Source organism: Elgaria multicarinata, chromosome 4 (assembly GCF_023053635.1).
Source record: "Elgaria multicarinata webbii isolate HBS135686 ecotype San Diego chromosome 4, rElgMul1.1.pri, whole genome shotgun sequence".
Lineage (NCBI taxonomy): Eukaryota > Metazoa > Chordata > Lepidosauria > Squamata > Anguidae > Elgaria > Elgaria multicarinata.
In genome coordinates, this window is record NC_086174.1 from 65,645,444 (window position 1) to 65,665,312 (window position 19,869).

Sequence of the window (19,869 nt, forward strand, 5' to 3'; positions counted from 1 at the left end):
TTATCATTTATATTTCTTTACCACCCAATAACCAAAGTTCACTGGGCAGGTTACAAATTATTAAAACTTTAAAAATACAAATATTTCTAGCACGGGCTGGCCTCTCTACAGGCCTGGATTCCCAGGTAGGTCTAGCAAAGCCCTTGCTCTCTCCCACTGTCATAGCAGTCCAAAGGCAGCATATTTTGGTAGTATCCAAAAAAGAGATTGTGGTGGATTTCTCTGGGACTTCATCTACTACTCTTGTGGAACCAAGAAGAAACTACCCTTTGGTTACTCTCTTATGTGGCTCACACGTGCACAGACTGGAGGGTCAGAATGCTCATAGGTTTTGGTGGAATTTCAGGTGCGTATGAGGTTATGAGAACTGGCTTCACTCCTAGATGTCAGGAATTGAATCCCAGACCCCAGAAGCTGCTTATGGAACCTTCCATCTCTTAGCCAGCAAAACACTCTGATACACTCCCAGCCACATACCTGGCTTTGGGGCTCCTTAGGCTTATCTCTTGGCATGTCCTTGCTTGTGATGCTGCTGACATTCAGAAATAGTGGGTTCAGAATATGAATTTCCAGAGCTCATGGTGCCCATTAGGGTGTGCCCTCCACACTGAAAATCTGAGGGTCTAACAGTGTTCCGACAGAGCTCTGAACTTTCAGTGCAATTAGGGGATGTTTTTAAAGCCATTGGATACCCACAGTGCAGAGCAAAGCTCATTCAGAGCTCCATCCCATTTTCAGAGAATCGCTTCATTATAGGCTATGGCAATTAACCAAAGTACTTACAGCTCCCTCATTATTAAAGATAAAGAGATGAAACTTTGCAGCATGATAGCTCTTAAGTAGGGCTTTAGGCATGTCATGTTTGAAGCAGATCCCTTCCCCCCTTGATTTTGTAGGAATTTTAAAAAGTTTGACAGCTCAGCTATCAAAATTTGACAGTCAGCTATTCCATTAGCCTATAGCAATTAACAATATGCTAACATCTCCATCATTTTTGTAAACTGCCCAGAGCACTTCAGCTATGGGGCAGTATATAAATGTAATAAAATAAATAAATAAATAAATTTTAAAGGTAAAGAGATGAAACTTGGCAGCATGATAGCTCTAAAGTAAAGGATAAAAACTCCCTCTATAAATGTGAAGTAAAGGATAAAACTCCCTCCATAAAAGTGCAGGGGTGAGTTAATGCAGAATCAGGAAAGGAGCTTGATGGGATTTTTTTTTAAAAAAAAAAATCCTTAAAAACCAAGGGATGTAGGGGTCTGCTTCTAATATGGCATGCTGAAAGCCCTATGTAAGATCTATCATGGTTCCAAGTTTCATCTCTTTATCTTTAAAGTGACAGAGCTATAAGCATTTTGGTTAATTGCCATAGCCTATAATGAAATGGTTCTCCAAAACCTGAGCAGTTTTCCAATAAGTAATCTGGCGGTGTGGAGAGACGGATCCCCTCTGAAAATTTGAGTGGAGAACCTGATCAATGGAGCTCCTCCCCAAATTTCAGGGTGGAGAAGACCTACCCTGCACACCCATATTGCCCATATATATCCTTACTCCACTCAGAATGAAAATTAAGCTTATTATGAGTCTATGTGCTGATTTTGCAACTGTGCAGCTTACATTTCTCAGGTTAGGCACTCAGAGCCAGCAACTGCAGTTGGTGCATGCAGAGATGTTGATTTGTTTAACCTCTTACTCCCCTTAATCTCAATAATTGCTGCAATTGACTAGAACTTTCTAAAAGGAGAGTGTAATTTACAGAACAGTACCTACACACAATCAACTGCGCCAGGAATTTCCAAGTTCAAAAAAGTCAGGTATGCCCCGTGGGCATGCAGCACATAAATGTCACCTTTGAAGCAGTTTGCAAGTTCTACGGGTGTGTGGACGGGTTGAGGGCTTAAAAGAAAAAGGGGGGAAAGACTATTACTTACCAGGATCGGGCACTGCTTGCACCCAGACATTAAACGAGTTACATTGTAGTCACAAGCAATTGGTACCCATATTGGGGGGAGGAGGGTAATATTTGCTGCCAATGGCCAGTCGCATATATACCCCCCAAGCAATGTTGAACACGCATCCTAGAAAGGAAGCGAGCATGCCATTAAAGATTGCAGGCTAATATAGAATTCTCAAAAAAAAAAAAAAAACTGTTTTTTTTTAAAAAGAATTCTCCAGCTGTGTTCCTAATTATTGACCCAATTCCTAACATAACTCAGGGGAGTTTGACTATTGTTTTAGATATACGCTGTCTCTGTATATGTGTTTTATGTAAATGGTTGTCTCTTTGTGTGCTTTTATGTAACTGGTTTTTAAACTTTGTATACTATATTTTAATGGGTTTTAAACTTTGTAAACCACCCAGAGAGCTCCAGTTATTTCCTGCTTTTTATTCCATATTATCCAAAATGCCACAACAAATGTCATTGTGTGCCCTACGCGGTATAGATGCACAAAAGGGATAAAGCGTTACCATGATGGAATTGTAGTGATTTGACTGAAAGTGTAGATTGCCCCTAACTAAGGAGCCAGGTGGGCGATTGTATTTTTAAATGTCTCCCTGAGTAAAATACTTTCCACAAGCAGAAAGCTAGAAGAGCACGGAATGGGCTGGCACATTTCTCCTTCTGTACTAGATTTTCCCATGCAGGGTGTTGTTTACATAAGGAAGCATTTAAAATGATATCCCCCCACATACTCCCTACTCTAGCACCTCACAATTATATCTCCTCATTAAACTATAGGTGTAGAGCAGGCTTAAAGGCCAAACTGCAAGTTATGCTTACTGAATAGCATGTAGCTATCTCTCTTCTTTTTCATAGATTAATTCCAGGCAGTAGGGCAATTTGGGAAGGATCCCAGCATATGGGGAGAGATGGTTTATCCCTTCTGGCCATGACCCCCTAATACTCACTTTCTCCCCGCCCCTCAACATGGCTACAAGCAGCAGGGGCTGGTGGCTCTGATATCTGTGGGATGGTAAATCTGCTCCAGGTTTCAGTCAAAACTCCAAAGGAACCCTAAGCTTTTCACCTTGGATAGCTCCTTTAGAGTTCTGACTGAAACATGGAGTGGATTCAATACCTTACTGACTTCGGAGCTACCAGTCTCCACTGGCTACAAGCCCCTATTGGCCCCAATGGGGGCTTCTTTACCATCACTTGCAGCTGTGATGTGGCTGACTTTTGGGGGTCACAGCTGGAAGGGATAAACCTCCTCTCCCACATCATTAGTTTAAGAAAAGAAGAGCTGTAGCTAAATACAACACAGTAAATGTAACGTGTAGTTTGGACCTCAGGTTGCAGCCTGAAAGACTGATTCTTTCTTTGTCAGGTGGTCTCAGCATGGGAAAGGTGATTCCTTTTCGGGCCTTGTCAGTCATAAGTGCTGGGGAGGCTGTGGCCTCTAGACCTAAGGTTTATCCTGGGGTCATCCCGGGGTCGTCCCTGCCTGCTCCCAGGATCCCCTGTGTGTCATTTACATGAACAGGGTGTTGGAAGTTAAACTCTCTTCCGAGATAAGCAGAGTTGGAAGCATCTCTCAGCGTAGAACACTGCAAAGACACAAATGAGGCTCAGGATCCTTTGTTTAAGTTAAAACAAAGCCTTTACTGACATAGGATTTCAGTTGAATAAATCAGTTACAGCATCACAGACATACTTACAATGATCATTTCAGTTACACAGCAGCAGCATTACAGATGAGGTAAAGATGGAGGAGGAGGAAAATACAATGCACAAAACACAGTTACATATATAGGGCAGAAACTGTACAGTCATTCCAGCCACTAATTGACTAATTGAAAAATCATCTCTGCCAATAATTCAATAATAGTCCAGCTGTAGCCTTTACATTTAGAAAACACACTTCTTCATTTTTCTTCATGCCACCAGGCACTTCTAAAACAGTGGAATAAAGTAAAACCAGATCCATTCCAGGATCCAACACAGGGATGACCCCGGGACAATCCCGGGATAAACCTTAGGTCTAGCTAAGGCCTGTGTCATCTAGGAAGAGGCTGTTTGTTGGGGAACAGCCATACTCCCTGTGTGCCTAAAGGGCAGCAGCTGCTATGGGGCAGAGTTTTAGGATCATGCTGTAATTACTAGGCATGTGCTCCGCTCTGATTAGGAGCGGAGAAGCAGTAGCGAATTGGCCTGCTCCGCCTTACCCAGAGGTGGAGTAGAAGTGGACCGCGGACCCCTAGAAGCAAGGCGAAGAGAAGCGGCCATTTTTCGGAGCTCCTAGTTCAGGCGGAGCGCTCCGATCGCCATCTTGAAAACATTTCGCCCATAGGATTGCATTGCGGAAAATAATCACGGATAACCGGGTTGTTTTTGAAGCTATCGTTCTGAAAATTCTTGTGCTCAGAGAGTCGTGGATGGGGGTCATTTTGAGACTACTCTCACCTCTCTGCATCATGCGGGTCGCGTGCTAGAATTTTTTAAAAATCGGGTAAACAAACGGACAGCGCGGGTCAAACAGCGGTTTTCACCCATAGGATTGCATTGAGGAAAAGAATTGGGGATAACTGGGTTGTTTTTTAAGCTATCGTTCTGAAAATTCTTGTGCACAGAGAGTCGTGGATGGGGGTCATTTTGAGACTACTCTCACCTCTCTGCGTGGTGCAGGTCGCGCGCTAGAATTTTTAAAAAAATCGGCCGGAAAAATACCTTTTTCAAAGGGCTGAGGGGCAGAGTCAGCTCCCGGTCATGATGATCCCAAAGTTGGAGGAGGGCATAGGCAAAACGGGTAACTTGAGATTCTGGGAAACTTCTCTTTCTTAATCTGAACGGACTTTTCCCAGTGTTTTTTAACACAGTAGCCCCACCAAATGCACAAACACAACCTGAAATCATATACTAAGCCAAGAATAAGAGATAGAAACACAGCACTGCTACCCACCCTAACTTTGGGGAACAACTGAAAAGATGTGGTGCAAGGGGATGAGCTCCCCTAGGGCATCTCATTGTGGACATGCCCCCACTCTCTCCTGTACTGGAAGGCCATCAGAGCCTTCCAAAGAGAGTAACCCGGTGGAGCAATGCCTATCATGAGTCGAAGTGAGCGTTCTACTTCTCTTAGTGGTGGAGCAATGCCTATTATGAGTTGAAGTGAGCGTTTACTTCTCAGAGCTGTTGGTGAAGCAATGGCTTTCATGAGCTGAACTGGCAGATGCTTCCCCCTCCCCCGGGCACGTCCCCCTATTACTGGTAAAAGACAGATATAGCCTTTTTAAAAAAGTTCTTCTTGTTGTTTATTCAGCAACACTGCTGCTTTTAATTCCACCCCTCCTTTGTTTATTTATTGATTTATTCCATTTTATATGCATTACTGGCTTATCCTTGGCTCACTTCCTTATGCCCCCAGAAATGCCAGCTGCATGCCTGCCTGCCTTCCCTCCCTCCTCCCCTGCCCACCTCTCAGGGATGTTGTGTGTGTGTGGCTTTGACTCAGGGGAGAAGTCCTTCCTGCGCTCACTTGGAGTTTTGGAAGTTCCAAATTTTGCAGTTTTAAGCCCCACCAAAAAACAGGGAATGATGGGACTGCCTTGAGTCTCGGCGTGCGGCGTATCTATCCCTGGATAAGCTGTCATGGTGGTGAGTTTGAGGGGGGTTTTTTAACGTGCAAATTGACGGAGCTATTGGAAAGGGGTGTGAATGGGTGTTGGATTTTCATAAATTCCTCAAAAATCAGGGGATGATGGGACTGCCTTGAGTCTCAGCGTGCGTATGTATCCCTGGATAAGCTTTCATGGTGGCGAGTTTGAGGTTTCTAACATGCAAATTGACGGAGCTATCGAAAGGGGTGTGAATGGGGTGCCCGGTTTTCATAAATTCCCCAAAAATCAGGGGATGATGGGACTGCCTTGAGTCTGGGCGTGCATGTGTATCCCTGGATAAGCTATCATGGTGGCGAGTTTGAGGTTTCTAACGTGCAAATTGATGGAGCTATGGAAAGGGGTGTGAATGGGGTGCCCGATTTTCAAAAATTCCCCAAAAATCAGGGGATGATGGGATTGCCTTGAAACTTGGCGTCCATGTGGACACATGGATAAGCTATCATAGTGCCAAGTTTGAGGTTTCTAACATGCAAATTGACGGAGCTATCGAAAGGGGGGTTATGGGTGGTGCGTTAGAGGTTAGAGCCGCGCCAAAAATCAGGGGATGATGGGATTGCCTTGAGTCTGTGCGTCCATGTGGACACATGGATAAGCTGCCCTGGTGCCGAGTTTGAGGTTTCTAACATGCAAATTGACGGAGCTATCCCAAGGGGTCTGAATGGGGTGCCCGATTTTCAAAAATTCCCCAAAAATCAGGGGATGATGGGATTGCCTTGAAACTTGGCGTGCATGTGTATATGTCCATGAGGTGTCATGGTTCCAAACGTGAGGTTTCTAACTTGAACAGAAAAAAAGTTGTATAATTTTTTAGCTTTCAATGCAACCCTATGGGGGGGGAACGGAGCTCCGATCCGGATCCGGAGCTCCGAGCGTAGCGGAGCGGAAGTGGGTGGAGCAGGGGCGGGGCGAAGCGGCCCGCTCCGAAAATGGCGGATCTGCAAGTGAAGCGGAGCGGGGGGTCCGTGCACACCCCTAGTAATTACTTCTTCTTGATTACATCTCCCACACACACACTTTTTTTAAAAAACAGGGTTCCTCTTGGCCATCTCGCAATATTCAGATATCCCCCTGAAGCCGGCATAAAGCTGCCAATTATCATGTGACAGTCACCTCCCAGTGAAAAACCAAAGCCAAGTTCTCCTTGACTTATTGGTGCTGTTGCCCCTTGTAAAGCAATAAATTGTTTCAGAGACAAGATGATAAGGAAATGCACCTAAGATAAGGAAAGCAACCAAGCGAAAAGGTCAGCATTTTTGTTTCCATTCTAAGAAAACCTGACTTATGCTTTTCTGCTCCCCCCCCCCCCAGACTATCATGTCAACAGAACTTTTAAGTACTTCTTAATTTCTGAAGTAAATGTTCCAATCTGAATCTCTATTGATTTTTTTTTACTTCATTTGTAAGGGAAGCTTTGGTAGGAAAGGAAAATAACTGAGTTTCCTTAACATATATGAACCCCGGACAGCATTAAAATCTCCTTTGATGCATTTTTCAACCTACATAATTTGATAGTGGTATTTGACATGTGCATATTTTACATTGGTTAGTGTTGTCAACTCCCTTCCTGACAGAGGCTATTGTGTTTGTATTAGCAGAGTGAGAGCAGGAAATTCAATAGGGGTAACATTTCCCATCACTACAGTTGATAGGATACTCTGCACCTGTTGAATTTCTTATGTCATCCATGCCCTACATCTTGTTAAAGGAACAGGAACCTTGAACAGGATTATTGCACCTGTTGAATTTCTTCTCATCACGAATACTTCCTATTCTGTCAGTGTGGGAAATGTACTTGCATACAATGCATATATTAGGTAACAATGCATACAAAAAGGCATTTATTAGGAGAAATGTGCACAAAATGCATACAGATTTTCATATAAATATTTTTTAAAAAAATTAAAGTTTGGATTGAACTGAATTTAAGATTGGAGAAATTCTCAAAGTTCGAGATGAACGCAATTTTACATTGGAAACTGAGAAACTGCAGTTGTCAGATTCATTCACCCTTTTGTTCAGGCCAAGGTTGCATTTTGCATTTTAAAAAGTCCTAGATTCAATCCCTAGGCCCGCCTGGCACCAACATTGATACCTTTCCGGTGCCAGGTTAAGGCCTTCCTCTTCTCTTAGGCATTTGACAGTAGATGCCGAGGTTTTAAACTGGTCCTGGGTTTTTCGCATTGTTGATTGTTTAAAATAGTTTTAGAGAGAAGTGTGTATCTCTCTGTGTGTGCAGTTTTATTACATGTTTGTATGTAAATGGATTCTATAAAGTATTTTTAAGGTTTGTAACCTTTGTAAACTGCCCAGAGAGCTTCAGCCATTGGGCATAGAAATGTAATAATTGAAAGGAAAAAAGAAAATAAATAAATGAAATCTCAGATATTTCCAATCTCAGGTCGCAGAGTCATTCAGAACCACTATCATTTGTTGGGCTACAAATACGGCTGGCCTGCGTCAGTACAAGGCTTCTCCTATTTTTCTTTTAGTAGACTGAAAGATCATCCAAATCGAGGCCTTCTGGATGTGCTCAAAGAAGCCAAATGATTGACAGGCTAAGGAGGGGGGTGATACTGATTGATTCTCACCTTTGCATTCCCTGTACTCTGCAGCAAAAAGAGATGCTTGACAGGAAGGGGTGCTGTCGAGCCCCTTCCATCACCACAAATTCATTGTGAATCACAAGAAGCATTGAGAAGCTTCCTAATAACCAGCAACAACAACAACAACAACAACATCAGCCTTCGTAATTGGTTCGAGACAGTATCCTGAGTAGACAGGGATTAAAGGCACTGAAGTGTAACCAGTCACAGAGCCCAAAGTAACAAGCATCCAGCATCCCATTAGCCACCAAGACAACATTAATTATTTAACTGTGCCATTCAGGATAATTTAACCACAGTAGTGAGACTACAAAAGCTAACAGTAATTTACACACACACACACACACACACACACACACACACACACAAAGCTAGAGTTATCAGCATTCACAACATTCATAGAATTGTCAGAAAAGAGTGTGTGTGTGTGTGTGTGTGTTTCCCAGAGATACTAAAGTTCAGGATCTGTATTCACATTTGCAGAGAACACAAATGGAAAGTGTTCTTTTTCTGTATTTGTTGCCGCTGCGTGATTCAATAAGGGAAGGTGAACTATTTCATTACCAGCCAATTTATGTAGTGTGACAGGCGGACACAGTTTGGTTTGCCATCTGTGAAAGATAAATAACAGGCTACTTTGTAATTTGCAAGTCAAAAGTGAAAGTGAAACTTCTGTTTGCCAGGCCTTTCATATTCTACTAGGTAGCCACATCTGTGGCCAGATCTACACCTTGTATCAAATCATTACAAATGTGGAATAAAAAGCAGGAAATGACACTATGAAAGTGGTATATGGAATGTGGATTGTGCCCCAACAGTTATCAGTGCACTTCAATACACTGTAGTGTAAAGCAGTAGTCTAGATCTAGCAAAAGCCACTCGCAAGGCCTGCTTTGCCCCTATCTACTATTATGAGACGCTTAGGGCACAACGCTATGCATAACTAGACAGAAACAGTCCTACAACTCTCAGTACACCCCAGCCAGTCATGCTGGGAATTGTGAGACTTTTTTCTGTCTAAACATACATAGGATTCTACCCTTAATTTTGTTACTGAGGGTCAAACTCCATATTTACATGCATCCAGGTTATCTTTTCCTCTAACATCTTATTTCATTTCATTTTTTTTTTTTACATTTGTGAAAAATGTAAATCTTTCCACACTTGTATTTTGCACATCGTTGCAGTTGTGCTGGCAAAGCACTTCAAGTGATGTCAATGGCCATGTGGAAGAGCACAGATTTTGGATGGGCTCAGAAATATTTTCGTGTGTGTGTGTAGCAGAGGGGTTCAATTAAAAATGTTTAAATTTTAGCCCATTTTCAATTAAGATGTTTGCTGTGTTTAAGTTTTTCTCTCGCTGCGGTGGTAAGCCTGTGTCTGGACTGTACCACTCCAGATTGTAGGTGGAGCCTCACATCTGAATGTTCTTCCCAACAAAATAAAGACATAAGTCCTTCCATGCACAAAAGCTAGAGACCAAGAAGACAGATTGTAACCTAGTCTAATTAACGTGCTAGTCTTTTATGTGGAAAATTCTTTGTTTCGTGTGTTAATGTGTGAATTTGGTATAGAGGAAGCATTCAGGTATGTGAGCCCCCATTTTCAATCCAGGCAAATGTTCTCCACTTCAGTGAGAATTAGGCTTTGGCTGTTATCCTAGACCAACTATGATCTCTAAATTGTTTGTACAACCAATGGGTTAATCAGATGCCAAAGCAAACTGAAAGTGAACAAAAAAGCCTCTGGGATAAATAGTGGCTCTTTAGTAGACTAAGGGCATGTGTACATCTCTTGGCATTCTGGGAGGGATGGGGGAGGATCACGCAGTATTCTGCTTGCGAGATCCTCCCCTTTGGACAGACAGTGTGTGCGACATCCTGGGAGGAATGAGGGATGTTGTGGCCGCCATTATTATTTTTAAACAGAAGATGAGCACATGAATGCTCCAATGTGAAAGTAAGGTGTGGTGTGGTGGTGTTTGTTTGTTTGTTTGTTTGTTAAAAAAGACTGATTACGCTCCCTCCCTCCCACCCCCAGTGGGCATAGAGCACCTGAAGAGCTCTGTGCCCCATGCCTGTTTCCTGTTTCCTCGCGAGGAGCTGGGACGAAACTGGGATGGCTGCCCACACTTCCTGCAGTCTTGGGATGATCCCGAGACCATGGGAAAAATCAGTCTAAAAGCCATCCCGGTTATCCCAGGGAAATGGAGGGATCATCCCTCCCTGCCCCCGGGATCCCCTGTGCATCATGTGGATGCACAGGGATGATCCCGGGGTGATCCCCAGGGTAAGGCATGGTGTAGATGTGCCCTAAATTAATTATTTTGGTTCTGCAGAGATGGGCAAAGTCCAGAATTAAATACAAATAGTGACCAGAGATGATGAGCAATAAAAATGTGACTTAAACACTATGGGATTCCTTGCCCATATAAACAAGTTTATGATTTAGAATAATAATATCTTATTTATTTATTTATTTATTTATCACATTTCTATACCACCCAATAGCCAAAGCTCTCTGGGCAGTTCAGAACAATTAAAACTATAAAATACAACATAAGATACAATCTAAAAGTTTAGAAGTTTAAAATAAATCTAAAAACCAAAATAAAACCTAGCAGCCTTATCCCGGGGATTGCCCTGGGATCATCCCATCAGGGGTGGAAGGGGGCAACGGGATTGGTTTTTGTGTTTTTTTAACCTGGAAATTTTTGCTGGAGCATTCATGCGCTCCAGTTCTTCCTGTTTTAAAAAAATGGCTGCCGCAACGGGCCCAATGCCCGGGACATCGCGTGGCCCATGTGGACTGACGGGGAGGATCTCATGATTAGCATATCGTGAGATCCTCCCCACTTCCTCCACTGGTGTAAACATGCCCTGAAAATATTTAAAAAACAGTAATAGATTTAAAACAGAACTTACAAGACCAAAATGCCTGGGAAGATAAAAAGGTCCAGAAAGAGCACAATGTAGGTATCAAGTGAGCCTCTCTGAGAAGCCCATTCCACAACTGGGTGCAACAACAGAAAAGGCCTTAATCTTAGTAGCCACCCACGCTGCTTCCCTTGGCAGGGGCTCCCAGAGAAGGACCACTGAGAACAATCTTAGAGTCCAGGCAGGTACATATGGGAAGAGACATCCTTCAGATAACCTGACCCCAAGCTGTTTAGGGCTTTGAATGTTAATACCAGCACTTTTGAATCGGGCCCAGAACATGGACTGGTAGCCAGTGGAGATAGAAGAGGAGTGGCATACTATGATCATGCTGGCCAGTCCCCATTAACAATCTCACTGCCCTATATTGGGCCAGCTGCAGCTTTTGGATCATTTTCAAAGGCAGCCCCACAAATAATGCATTGCTTGAGGTTTCCAGATGAGAGGTTACCACAGCATGGATAACTGTAGCTAGGTTTGTTTGTTTATTTATTTATTACATTTTTATACCACCCAATAGCCGAAGCTCTCTGGGCGGTTCACAAAAAATTATCTCTGTCCAGATAAGGATGTAGTTGTATAGCAGCCTAAGCCGATAAAAGGTCCTCCATACCACTGAGTCCACCTGTGCCTCTGGTGACAATTCTGGATGCCAGAGCACCTCTCAAGTACGGACCTGGTTGAACATCACTTAGCCAGGCAGATGCACCACCCTCTAACAGTACCATCATCTTGTCTGGATCAGTTTATTGGCCCTCATCCAGTCCATTACGAAGATCTTAACAGCTAGTATCTAAGATCCTTGGATCAAGACCTCTGAGAGATCTAGATAACTGCTACATACTAAGTGTCTATTCATGCTTTTCCAACTGTGGAAGATCTTCCTGTCTATTTCTGTGCCAGGTGCCAACCCTCAAGCCTACATCGGAAGCATTTATTTTATATGTAAGGAAATCCATAGTAGCAAATCTATACAAGCGGAGAACAGCATGAGAAATTGCAGAATGGCAATGGTGACATAGAGGTCAATAGGCAGAAGCAACGATGCATGGGAGTGTATCCCTTTTTATTTTTATTTTTGGTTTTTAAAATATGTATATATATAAGTATGTGCATGGCCCTCATGTGTATAAGAATTAATATTTGTTTTTACTTATTGCAAGCCCATATACAGCAATGTTAATAATTTCGTCACCGCTTGTGGTCCAGGTTGCTAAGAAGATGTGTGTTTGTACATTATTCAAGAAAACCTGTCTTTAGGGGGGGAAATCTCTACAGGATATCAAAGCAAATTCACTTTGAGACAGTTTCACTATGCCAATAGATGTAGCACAAGGGCTGCCTGTTGTTCCACAAACAATGAATCTTCTCAAGCCAATAAATAATGTAAAGCAATCTCTGTGCGTGCGCCCCAGACAGGATTTTTTAAGGTAATTCTGCTGGCTGGAGGCTACCTCCCCAGCATGTCTCTTTGTTTACAATGGCAAGTACAAATGTATATTTGGATTTTATTCCATTAGCATAACAACATTCTTTTGGAGAGGATCTGGGCTTCTGGAATTAGCCTCTCATACGTATCTCGGCTGCACTGCAACCTTAGATTTTTGAATATTTCACATGCATATGATTCAAGAAACATGACAGCATTGGGGATAATATCATTTCAGAGTGGCACTCTTCAGATGGGATGGTGCAGCAAGAATGTCTCCTTGGCGCAGGGCTAACAAGGCACTACAACAAAGCACCCTCGGAAAACACCTGCTATTTAGAAAAGGATGCCAAGAGCTCTCGAAAAGTTAAAGATGAAAACCTGCCATGATCTACAGAGCTTGATGTTCCATGCTTGGAGTCTGGGCTAAAATCTGATAGCTATGCAGAGGAGGAGATGAAAAATACAGGGCAGGTAATAAACCAGTGGTCCACATATTGATGGGTCCCTGATGCTACAAGGCGCAGGTTTGTATTTGGAAAATTCATGAGTTTCATTGGGTCACTTTGGCAAAGACAGAATCTCTGTATCCAATCCCTGATGGATCAGTCAAAGGGCCTATTCAGGCAACACACTAAACCATGGTTAGACTTCTAACCCTTTTGCAACAAATGTTTAGTGAGTGTGCTTAAACTTTGGTTATTTAGCCACCATTATTTAGCCAGCACAGTTAGCAATGGTTCACACGGCACACTAAGGCCGTTGCTAGACGAGGAGTTAGCCTGGTGTGAGGCCTGGTCTCCCTCCTGTGCATCCAGATGACACACAGGGGATCCCGGGGTCAGGCCGGGCTAATTCCTCCCTTGAACCAGGATAAGCGAATCCGCTTATGGCCCGGCTTTTCCGCAGCCCCGGCCTGAGGCCGGGGCTGCGGAAGTTCTAGCAGGTTCCGTGGCTTTTCCCCGCTGCTCGCTTACTCGCGAGTAGCCAGGAGAAGCCACGAACTGGGCACAGCATTCCATAGGAGCACTGTGCCCATCAGGCCGGGGGGGGAATCACGGGGGGGGGGGGAGATGGGGGCTGGGGGGAAAGAATGGACCTGGCAGGAGAGATGGGGGGAAGAAGAACGGGGACAGGCATGGCGGACGGGGACAGGGGAAGAAGAACGGGGAGAGGGGACAACCATGGCGGACGGGGGCAGGGGAAGAAGAATGGGGACAGGGGACAGCCATGGCGGACGGGGGCGGGGAAGATGAACGGGGATGGGGGACAGCCATGGCGGACGGGGAAAAGAAGAACGGGGATGGAGGACAGCCATGGCGGATGGGGAGAAGAAGAACAGGGACGGGGACAGGCATGGCAGACGGGGGCAGGGAAAGAAGAACGGGGATGGGGGACAACCATGGTGGATGGGGGGAGGACGAGCGAGCGGGCAGGGGTTGGGCATGGCAAGCGGGGATGGGCATGGCGAGCGGGGGGAGGACAGGGGAGTGAGCGGGCAGAGGGGGCCATCAGGCATTGTGGGGGGAAATCAGAGGCAAGGGGAGCGGGGAACCCTTTATTTATTTATTTTAAAAAGGACTTACCTTTCCGTTGGTGCGCTCCTGCACACATGGGCCTTTAAGATCCAAAAGAAAATGGCTGACACAATGGGGCTTACCCTTACCCCGTCGCGTGTTACATCTAGAAAAGGGCGACGGCGCACGCTAGCTGCAGCGCGGTGTTGCTCCTACTCTCCACCGGATTATCTGGTAGGTCTAGCAAGGCCCGAAGTCATGGCTCACACAACATGATAAGCCATAATTTTTAGCTCAAAATGCTTAATGTGTGTGGCTTAACATGTCATCTGAACAGGGCCATAAGGTCCATCTACTCCAACATTCTGAGTCTGGTCTCGTCTGAGTCATATTTGCACATTTCTGGTCTGTGACACTTTTTCATGTTTTTATCCATAATTCTATTCCTGTTTTGTATTAAGCTTCATTTTAATCCCACACACAGATTTACAGAGGTGTGGAACATAATGTATAATGAGTAGAAGACATTTAAAATTGTATCTCTCTGCTTGCTTTCTGTATGGCCATTTTTTAAATTTAAATTGCAAGGTTATGAATGCAAATAGTTTTATCATTAGAGAGGAGGGCTTAATAACAAAGGTTGTTTGTTTCTTCACACAGCAGCTATACATACATTATTTGCCCATAGAAGTGCTGAGTACTTTAATCAAAGGTGTATGCTAGTTTGAAACTATGGTGAAAAAAGTGAGCACATTTAACCATAGATGTTTATTTCACATGGAGGATCACACACTTCCACCTATATATGACTATTTTAGCAGTATTTGAAGGCCTGGATTTGAATGTTTTGGGATTTGATCCCATTTGAATTTGCCTCACAATATTAAGATAAGGTTTGGCTTAGTACACTTTAATTCTCAGCCTATGGGGATCTCTAAATGATCAATTTATAACACGCTCATGACTGGCCAAACCTGGAAATGTGCAAGTCTTTTTTGTAAACTGCCCAGAGATCTTCGGCTATGGGACGGTATATAAATGCAATAAATAAATAAATGATGTCGTAAATAAATAGGGCATCTGCTGGTCTTTCCCCCAGCAACGCTGTGTTCTTATAACACAGAGACAATCCCGTATCTATTAATGATGGGGTTTCATTCTGCCACTAGATGGCGCTGTTTCATTGCAGCCTATTCAATGACATTTCCTTTTCAATTAAATATCACATGGTTGCTGTTCATCACTGTCTGAAGGAGCCCATTTTGAATGTGAAAAGATCCGAGACTGTAAGAAAGCAGGGTGTTGTCCCCCCCCAATCTAGAGAACCTCTATGTTGAAGGGGAAAGAATAATGCTAAATTGGATATATCATGAGTTTCCCAAAAGGAAAGAAGGTTCAGCTGCAAAGGGGGGAATAGCCCTTATATCCCTTCTTATGTTGTTCCTATGGGGTTAAAAATATTTTACAGGGGTAAAAATATGTTGTACTGCCTAATATACTGGGCATCAGGATATGCTCCTCTGCCTAGCGTTTCCAAAAGGTAAGGAAACTGTAGGAAACTGAAAAACAAAAATAAAAAGACAACCATTTAAGGCAGGACATAGATCGCTCTTCGATTTCTTTGTGGGGGAAAAGGACCTCAGATTTGCTGGCAATGGTCAAATGGGGTCAGCAGGATAGTGGGAACTCTGGGAAAATGCCTGCTATTATTTTCACAAAACTGTACCTGCCAAATCACTGGAGGTTAGACACATGGGTGAGAATTACATATCAGTTTGATTTTGATAAGAACTGAACCAAATTCAGGACAAAAAGATCTTGAGATTTAAAATACATCAAATGTGGGAGGAACTGAAATGGACAGATTTATCTATCCAGGCTCAGGGCTTTGAGTGCTTATCTCTTAAAAGTCTGGGTTGGAATCCCTGTATATTAGTGTGACCCTAAAAGAGGACAGGGCTCCTGCACCTTTAGCAGTTGTATTAAAAAGGGAATTTCAGCAGGTGTTATTTGTATGCATGGAGCACCTCCTGAAATTCCCTCTTCATCACAACAGTTAAAGCTGCAGGAGCCCTGACTTCCTGACCAGATACAAAAGAGGGCAGGGCTCCTGCAGCTTTAACTGTTGTGATGAAGAGGGAAATTCACCAGGTGCTGCATGCATACAAATGACACCTGCTGAAATTCCCTTTTCTATGCAACTGTTACAGGAGCCCTGTCCTCCTTTCCAGATGGTCACCCTGTATGTATTCAACCATGTTTGTGCTAGTTGTCACCTCTTTTTTTCTAACAGGCTCCTCCTCTGTATGGCAGGGAGGAACATCATGGTCCTTTCTATCCCGGCAGTAGCTGTACCAATGCAATTTGGCCAGTGCAGATGGGTGAGAATTCAGTTTCATTTCAGTTGTGATAAACATTAACCAAAAACTAAAGGCTCTTCATTTTTGGGAGAGAAAGAGCCTGATTTTTTTGATTTTTTTTTTAATGTGAATGAATATCATCACAGTGTCTGAAATCAGATTCACTCATCCCTAGACACAAGTAATGATAGGGTGAGATGCATCCTTTGCAGGGTCTAGCTGGAGAATTTTCCTGCTCACTTTCTGAGAAAAGTTGTGAACGGTCTCATCTTGAGTTTTTTTGACTGAGGAGTAGGAAGATGTGAACCTGTCAGATTTGTTTTTTCCCATATTTGAAATTTTAAAATCTCAAGTTCTTTCACTCCCAAATATAATGAACTTTGTGAATTTGGTCAATTTCTTATGAAAACTTAAAACTAAATTCTCATCTAACTGAACCAGCCGAATGCAATAGGTACAGTTATTCCCAGCATGGAGATGATCATGATGGAACTGCCTACCATATAGCTATTAAAGATGAGAAGTCTGTCAGAAAAAAAGAGGTAGCAACCTTAATTAAGCACTAACATGGTTGAATATAGAGGGGTTTAAGCCCAGACTTTTAAGAGCTAAACATTCCATGCCCTCTCCCTTGATAAATGAATCTGACAGATTTGGTTTCTCCCACATTTACTTTTTTTAAAAAAATCCTAAGTTCTTTTGTCCCGGAAAACTTTGCAAACTTGGATAAATTCTTCTCCAAACCAAATTGAAATGAAATCTTCACCTGGGTTCGTCCCTAAAGCCAGAGTGCCCTCAAGACCACATCTCCAGTTTTGTGGCATCCCTAGAATTAATGTTCCTTTTTCCCTTCTTCCTTCAGTGGCTGACTGAATCACATTGTTGAGTCGTTTGGGCCTGTGGCTGTTTTAGAACAGGTATCAGTTTCGTGGATTGTCAGCCTGCAGCCTTCTCTACCCACTGATTTACCTTTGAAACTAAAGAAAACATTCTGCTCATGAGTTCAGTTGAAAGGGATGAAATGAATAGCATGGACTTGTGGGTAGGGTGAAACAAATATAGGAGAGAGAATTCCCCTAAGCAGCAGGCAGTGAGGTTGGGAGGAAGGGGCTATCTACTATCATTCCAGGACCCCTGGTAAGTGATCCACTCTGAGGATCCTTTGTTGTGGTTCTTGAAAGCATTCCATGCTCTCATCTGTTTTCTAGGCTTGGAGTATCCAGCTGAGGTATTACTTCCTTGCTGCCCAAGTCAGGTTTTTTGTGATCTACAAACACTCTACAGGAATATCATTATAAATCCATTGCTGAAAGAGACTCTGCATCTTAAGTGCTCCTTCCATAGCCACCTCTGAATATTCTGCCAAGAGAGATTTAGAACATTGTCTCTATGAATGCTTTCAAGTCCAGGCTAAAAGCAATATTCTTTAATTCATTCTTTGACCCAACAGTAGCGTTATCTTAGGTTATCACTTGTTAAGCTCTCAGTCATGTTTTAAACATGAAGGGGGCCGTTGTGTATATACATGCCACGTACTGTATTTTGCTTGTACAGCTTTGACAATAGCGATTCATAAGCATCAAAGCCATTTTACCTTTTATGCCTACAAATTATATATTAACTGAGTTCCACTCACAAGGGATGTGGGCTGTTTTAGGAAGGAAAGAAAATATAATTTTTCTTCATTAGATTCAAACTGCTTGGCTGTACTCCTCAGTCATTTCTAATCATTCCACATTAATTTATTTTGTGTTTATGATGCTCTTTCCAGAGGTTCAGGGCAGGTACCAAAGTCTTAATTGAAAATAGTATTGGCTGTTGTTGCCTCCAAAATAAGGCTTTTAGTCCAGAAGTAGGCAACCTGGTGTCCTCAATATGTTTTAGATTGCAATGCCCATCAGCCCTGAGCGAGCATGGCCATTGATTAGGAATTATGCAGTCTAAAACATCTGGAGCATATTGGATTGCCTACCCTTGTTCTAGCCCAAGTCATTTTAAGAATATAAGAACATCAGAGGAGCACCGTTGGATCCGCCCAAAGGTCTATCGAATCCAGCATTCTGCTTCCCACAATGGCCAACCAGATGTCTCTGGGAAGTCCACAAGGAGGACACAGAAGTAGCCCACTCCCACTGTTGCATCTTAGCAACTGGTACTGAGAAACGTACTGCCTCTGACACTGGAGGTAATACATAGCCATGACTATTAGCCATTGATAGCCTTATCCTCCATTAATTTGCCCCATTCCTATTTAAAACCACCCAAGTTGGGTGCTATCACAACGCCTTGTGGCAGTAATGCCATCATTTAACTATACACTGTGCGGAGAAGGATATATTTTGTCCATCCTGGATCTCCCGCCATTTATCTTTATTGAATGGTTGTGGGTTTTCACATTTTGGGAGTAGGAGAAGCTTTTCACACCAGGCACTTTCTCTCTAAGCCAAAAAGGCCCAAATATTATAATTTTTCCTTGTACCAGAGTTGTTCCAGTCTTGAGTGAGTTTCCTGAATACTGTATTCTGATTTGCCTTATCCAGGAATTCAAATACAAGATAAGATCAACGCATGAAAAGTCCATAAGTCCATGTTCTGGCTCATGTGTAGAGCCTCCACAGACACAGGAGGCTCTCCTCTTCAGGCTGTGCCCCTCCACGTGTTGAGGGCAACACACGCAATGAGGGAGAGAGTTGAGGCTGGAGTTCTGCTTCTCATCATGCATTGACGTTAACTCGTTTTTTGGAATGCCTGAATAGGGTTAGTGTCCCAGTGTCAAACTAGATGATAGATGAAATGTGTGGTTGTATTTCAGGGGTCTGGGATAGTGTGTTGTGGCTGTTCTTGTGTTGTTGCTGTTAAATAGCAATTTTGGTAGCTTCTGATCGGGATTGGAAGCAGTGCATGGGAAGGCAGCTTAACCTTTTCTCCTGATGCCACAGACCCAATAAAATTTGTGCCCCACCCCAAGATGCTAGCCTGACAGAGGAAAGTTGGCATTGGCATCAATGGTGGCTTGGTGACCATATGAAAAGGAGGACAGGGCTCCTGTATCTTTAACAGTAATGTAGGAAAGGGAATTTCAGCAGGTGTCAATTGAAGTGGGTGAAATTCCCTCTTCATCACAACAGTTAAAGCTACACTAGCTATAGTAGAGTGGCCAGATACAAAAGAGGGCAGGGCTTCTGCAGCTTTAAGTGTTGTGATGAAGAGGAAATTTCACCCTCTTCAATTGACACCTGCTGAAATTCCCTTTTCTACATTACTTTAAAGATACAGGAGCCCTGTCCTCCTTTTCATATGGTCACCCTAATGGAGCACTGCAGTCTTGATCCTGGCCCCTCTCCTCGTGTGTGTGTGTGTGTGGCCTTAGCTAGACCTAAGGATTATCCCAGGCAAATGGA